Here is a 6,788-nt window from a genome sequence, read left to right as displayed (position 1 = left end):
TTTTCCGTCATTTTACCAGTTTTGACGAGAGAACACCCACGGATCTGCTTCTTAGAGAACCGGAGCAGCATCTCTCTCATGAGGCCCGAGAGGTATTTACCTCATCTTCTGTATTTTACATTTCGCACCCTCGCCATGCTTAAACATTTAGCTTGTGACATAGTACTTTCCTTACATCTTTGAACATGTAGTTTCCACACTTGAATTTCTGAACACTCGGCTCATTGATTAATTGCGAACACACAGCTCACATTAGAATACACGGTTCAAATACTGATTTGTTTGAACACACAGCCCGAATTCGAAAGTGAACACACAGCCCACACTTTAAATTTTCTGGACACGCAGCCCAGATAGATAGTGAACACGCAGCCCACAATAGTTGGAATTTTGAACACGCAGCCCAAATTTCAAATTCTCTGAACATGCAGCCCAGGTAGATAGTGAACACGCAGCCCACAATTAAACTGAAAGTTGAACACGCAGCCCAAATTTCAAATTCTCTGAACACGCAGCCCAGGTAGATAGTGAACACGCAGCCCACAATTTAACTGAAAGTTGAACACGCAGCCCAAAATTCAAATTTTCTGAACACGCAGCCCAGGTAGATAGTGAACACGCAGCCCACAATTAAACTAAAAGTTGAACACGCAGCCCAAATTTCAAATTCTCTGAACACGCAGCCCAGGTAGATAGTGAACACGCAGCCCACAATTAAACTGAAAGTTGAACACGCAGCCCAAAATTCAAATTCTCTGAACACGCAGCCCAGGTAGATAGTGAACACGCAGCCCACAATTAAACTGAAAGTTGAACACGCAGCCCAAAATTCAAATTCTCTGAACACGCAGCCCAGGTAGATAGTGAACACGCAGCCCACAATTAAACTGAAAGTTGAACACGCAGCCCAAAATTCAAATTTTCTGAACACGCAGCCCAGGTAGATAGTGAACACGCAGCCCACAATTAAACTGAAAGTTGAACACGCAGCCCAAAATTCAAATTTTCTGAACACGCAGCCCAGGTAGATAGTGAACACGCAGCCCACAATTAAACTGAAAGTTGAACACGCAGCCCAAAATTCAAATTCTCTGAACACGCAGCCCAGGTAGATAGTGAACACGCAGCCCACAATTAAACTGAAAGTTGAACACGCAGCCCAAATTTGAAATTCTCTGAACACGCAGCCCAGGTAGATAGTGAACACGCAGCCCACAATTAAACTGAAAGTTGAACACGCAACCCAAAATTCAAATTCTCTGAACACGCAGCCCAGGTAGATAGTGAACACGCAGCCCACAATTAAACTGAAAGTTGAACACGCAGCCTAAAATTCAAATTTTCTGAACACGCAGCCCAGGTAGATAGTGAACACGCAGCCCACAATTAAACTGAAAGTTGAACACGCAGCCCAAAATTCAAATTCTCTGAACACGCAGCCCAGGTAGATAGTGAACACGCAGCCCACAATTAAACTGAAAGTTGAACACGCAGCCCAAAATTCAAATTTTCTGAACACGCAGCCCAGGTAGATAGTGAACACGCAGCCCACAATTAAACTGAAAGTTGAACACGCAGCCCAAAATTCAAATTCTCTGAACACGCAGCCCAGGTAGATAGTGAACACGCAGCCCACAATTAAACTGAAAGTTGAACACGCAGCCCAAAATTCAAATTTTCTGAACACGCAGCCCAGGTAGATAGTGAACACGCAGCCCACAATTAAACTTAAAGTTGAACACGCAGCCCAAAATTCAAATTTTCTGAACACGCAGCCCAGGTAGATAGTGAACACGCAGCCCACAATTAAACTGAAAGTTGAACACGCAGCCCAAAATTCAAATTTTCTGAACACGCAGCCCAGGTAGATAGTGAACACGCAGCCCACAATTAAACTGAAAGTTGAACACGCAGCCCAAAATTCAAATTTTCTGAACACGCAGCCCAGGTAGATTACGCATGTAGCTTATTTCACTTGATCGGCACACAGCCCATTTCAACTCATTGGCACACAGCCCATTCATTCCATTGGCACACAGCCCATTTCAACTCATTGGCACACAGCCCATTCATTTCATTGGCACACAGCCCATTTCATCTCATTATTGACACATGTATTCATTCTGAATGCAGGGTGGTTCCCGCAGTGTGCGAGGGTACGGCTCCACCATGGCACGGGATTGGTATGCTGAGCTGCCGGAGGGCGTCCGGGATTTGATAGATGCGGCAGGGTTCGGCCCCTTCTGTGTCGGGTTGTCACGTTGTCCTGCCAGGAGGACGCTGATGGCAGCCTTGGTAGAGAGATGGTGGGACACCACCAATTCTTTCCATTTCTCTGCTACCGGGGACATGACCATGACCCCTTTTGACTTTGCTGTATTGACCGGCCTTGATGTCGGAGGTTGGCCCATCCCCTATGATGAGGATATGGGCGAGTGGGAGGCCGCCTGGATGTATTTGTTGGGGGCTCGCCCACCTATTGACAGGGTCTCTGGGAGAGTCCGATATACTTGGTTCTCCTCCCATTTCCGGCGGGCTGAGATGGTGCCCGAGACTCCCGAGGAGACAGAGCAGTATGCCCGTGGTTTCCTTATGTTCCTCTTCGGGACTACCCTGTTTGCCGACAGAGGGAACACCATTGGGCTATATTTGCTGAGCGCTCTAGTCGACCTATCACAGGTCCATCGATATGACTGGGGCGGCGCTGGCCTGGCTACCCTTTATTTTTACATGAGCGCGACCTCCCGCGGGCGGGGCGATTTGCTTGGCGGCTACTGGAGAGCTTGGGAGGTACTTTCTGTCCCCTTGATTCACATTTCTGCTCTTCATTACTTGTACATTGCACATACAGCGCACTTTTACATTCTGTATTTTACTCCCAGCATTCTGTATTTACATTCTGCACTGCTTTTCTCAGCTATGGGCTTATGTATACTTCCCATCGTTAGCCCCAGAGCTGGAGGTGGTGGGGATTCCCATGACCCCATATTCATTGATATTTGAGGGCCCGCACCGGGCGAGGCCTCGAGAGACCCTGGTTCGCCTGCGGCAGTACTTCGACACCGTGCGACATTCAGAGGTACCTCAGAACTTTCAGTTCTTTTCATTTTCATCTTTGACTTGCTCTGTATATCCTCGTTTTCTGATTGGTTTATACATTTGTCATCCGCAGATTACATGGCAGCCTTGGGCACCCTTGGGCGATGATCTCCTACTTCAGTATACCGGAGCGTCAGGCATCTCCCGGTATAGGGTCCTGCTCGAAGGGCCAGTTGGCAGAGTCTGGTTCCTGGGGGAGCGCTTTCTGCGCCAGGTACGAGGGTATCTTTCTCAGGATGTTCCCGCGGTACCTCCAGCTAGTATGCGGACTGCTGACCGGCTCTCTTACTCAGAGGTAGTCGGCGCCATGCTGGGCAGCGATGCTTTGCTATATGTTGCGGAGGGGGACTACGCCACCTATCGTCACATATATTTGATGCCTCCATTGACAGAAGCTCGTATTCCGATGATGAGACCTGCCGGTATGCCATCCTCGGATCAGGCTCAGGCTCGAGCTACAGACATCCCTTCTTCTAGCAGGGCTGGCACATCTAGAGGTGGGCGTAGACCGTTTCCTCCGACCCCGTCGATTCATCCTCATCTGGGATGGCCAGATATGCCTACTGAGTTGATGGCGTGGCAGTATGGGACTAGCTCTCCGACCCCGATCCCACTAGAGCCTCCGATGCCCAGTGATCGATATGCCATTGACCCGGACTCACCGCCGGTATGCTCCACTTTTCATTCATCATTCAGATGTTTAGACACTCTTCTGTTTACTGATGATTATGAGCTCATTTTTGCAGCCATCGCGAGGGTACATAGAGGAGGTGGTTGGGCTGGTGGCCACACTCGAGGGCATGGTCCTGCGCAGGGAGGCACAGTTGTCCGTCGCAGGCATTCAGGTACCCTTCAGTTTTCTGGCATTTATCATACTTCTGATGACATGCTGATTTCCACTGCATCGATTGACTACTTGTGTAGAACACATCTGCCACACACCTCACTTGTACACTGTATTTACATGCACCCACTTCATGTAGCTTTTGCTTGTATCTGCGTCTGATGTACATATTTGGACTGATGTATTTGAATTGAACTCTTTGTTTTCAGATGCCTTCCTGGTCCGGTCAGCCGCAGGCCAGGCCACCTGGGCCTCATTGGGGAGCTGGGCCATCTGAGCCTTTTCAGGGGGCGGGGTCATCTCGGCCTTCCCGAGGAGTCGGGCCATCTAGGCCTTATCGAGGAGCTCGAGGAGGGCCTGTCCGCAGACGCAGGGCTCATGTTGTGGAAGTGGAGCCTGATGAGGAGGAGGAGGAGGAGGAGGAGGCTACCGACCGTCAGTTCGAGACATCTGTTGAGGAGGGAGGCTCCGGTTTTGGCTCGGGGAACAGAGGCGAGGCTGAGGAGGATCCTGAGGATGACAGCTCCGACTCTGATGGTGGTGTAGAGGTTGTCCCACAAAAGAGGACCAGGCGTGCTTCTCGTTCCCGTTCCCGAGGATTTTGATGCTGCTATTTCCTGCTTTATTTTTCTTTTTGCTAGTAGTTTGTAGCACTTTGCACATTGTTAGGCAGTTTTTTTTTGTAAAACTTGTACCTTTGTTTGTTGTAAAGCATGATGAAATGAAATAGCTTTTGAAAAGGTGTTTGTATTTTGAACTTTTAGCATCGTATCGCATCATTTACTTTGCACAAAAATGAAATTGAATGGTAATGCGCATTGTGTAATCACCAAGTCAGGTAGTGAACCGACGCAACAAACTAAACAACTCAACTTACTAAGATATAACAGAATCTTTAGCAAGTTTACAACTCGATAAGCAAAAAGCAATAACGCAAATAAACAAGACTTTAACAAAAATTGCTTAAACAGAGAGCAATGACTCGAATACAAAACACGTCCGCTCGACGGACAACTCGATAAGCAAAATGCAACAACTCGATAAGCAAAACTCAACAACCACAAAGTGTACTTCTGACGATCTGGGCATCGGAACGCGTCTGAAATGAAGGCCTTCGACTCTCCCGTTGCATGGAAATGCTTGGAGTTCTCCTTCGAAGAGTAAAACAGGGCCGAGGAGACACACTGCAGCATTGCCAGCCATCCTTGGGAGCTGGCCGGCCATCTTTGCAAAAAGTGAATGGCTGGCCAGCCATTTCTGCAGAAAGTAAATAGCTGGCCAGCCAGAAAAAGTAGCTGGCCGGCCATTCAGTCCTGCAGCCACCAGATTTTTGACACGTGTTCCCGTGAATAGTGTTTTTCCTTCTATAAAAGCCTCAACTTCGGGAACATTCATTTCATCTTAGTTCTAGCCAAAGATGGAGGCGTTTCTCGCAGAAAATGTCACATCTTGGATTTCTTCTTTAGATGGCTCGGAAAAGCTAAATTTCCGGGGTTTCGGCTTGAATGCACTATTCACGCTGAGCCGTACTCCGTTACATCTTCCTTTTCTCCATGCCGCGGCAAGGTTCTGGAATCCAGTGATGCATGTTTTTAGCTTTGGCGGCCAAGAGATGTGTCCCACTTTTGAAGATTTTCAGATTTTGATGGAGTCCGAGTGCTCTGAAGTGATCTTGCCCCAGCTCCGTTTTGGTCACGCCCAGGCTTTAGGGCGGATGTGTGGGCTCACAGCGCATGATGCTCGATCTCTTATTTGCAGTGGGGAACTGGACATCCTCGGCTTGATCCATCGTTTTTCCGACGCTGGTGACCGCAGCAACCATCATTGGCAGGGTTTCCGGCAACACGCCCTCTGCTTATGCATGTTGTCTCACTTTCTGCTTTCCTCGGGCTTCGGCGGGGCTAGCATTCGCCTGATTGAAGTCGTCCAAGGTTTGAGAGAAGGAAAGAGTTGTATTGCCATGACTTTGGCCGAGACATTGATGGGTTTAGATGCTTTCCATTGCCGGGAAACAACCAGATTTGCTGGGAGTCCACTACTGTTGCAGGTAATGTTTCCCACCCGACCTCACATATATATTTGCTCACATCACTCGGCCTTCAGGCTCGGTTTTTCTCACAAAACCCTTGTCTCACTTTTCTCTCATCATACATCTCTCTATTCTTTATTCTCTCATTTTCCATCCCTCCCCTAGGTATGGTTAATGGATAAGTTGCAGGTTGTGGACTCTTGCCCGGCTTATTCAGCTCGAGGCTACTTCTTTCGGCAGCGCCTAGTCAATGCTCTTGACGAAAGGTGGTGGTTCGATTGGATGTGCAATTTGTCCGCAGACGGCATTGCTTGGCGTTGTCCTTGGCTCAACCTCCCGGCAATGAGCTATAGTATGTCCCGGCTGACTGGGATCCAATTGATTGGCCTAACCTACTGCGTATTCTATTTTCCGTTTCGGTTCCTGCGTCAGTTTGGTCATGATCAGACCTGCCCACCGGAGGGGATTGAGTACCCAGCTGCTTTCCCGGTCCGGGGTGCACAGCTTGCCCGATATGCCACGGCATGGAGGACTAGAGAGCTTCTGGCCCCTGCTTCCACTTTCAGTTGCACCTTGTCCGATGAGTGCTTGGATTGGCTCAATGAGGAGGCACAGGTTGGACCTAGCTTGGCATCAGATGCTTCGTCCAGCTGTGGGAGGGGACGCAGAGATACTTGATTCAACTATGCCCCAAATTTATTGCTTATTTAGCATTTCCAAGTTTTCTTTATGAATGTACTAAAAAGCAACTTTGATTGTAATGCAAGAGCAGGAGAACTCAGTTTTGAAATCAATGAAATTGAAAGTTGTGGTACT

The 6,788-nt window shown here is 48.4% G+C and overlaps 1 long non-coding RNA gene across 1 annotated transcript; it reads left to right on the top strand.

Moving 5' to 3' along the window:
• The first annotated feature begins 3,657 nt into the window (after positions 1-3,657).
• On the top strand, positions 3,658-4,329 carry LOC145823470 (uncharacterized). The gene is made up of 3 exons (XR_014365754.1): positions 3,658-3,766; positions 3,846-3,944; positions 4,153-4,329. It is a non-coding gene; the product is annotated as an uncharacterized LOC145823470 (long non-coding RNA).
• Positions 4,330-6,788: the final 2,459 nt, after the last annotated feature.

Source organism: Camellia sinensis, chromosome 4 (assembly GCF_055761805.1).
Source record: "Camellia sinensis isolate YWXY chromosome 4, ASM5576180v1, whole genome shotgun sequence".
Lineage (NCBI taxonomy): Eukaryota > Viridiplantae > Streptophyta > Magnoliopsida > Ericales > Theaceae > Camellia > Camellia sinensis.
The sequence above is the reverse complement of the archived record's forward strand: the minus strand, read 5'-3'. Positions and strand labels throughout refer to the sequence as shown.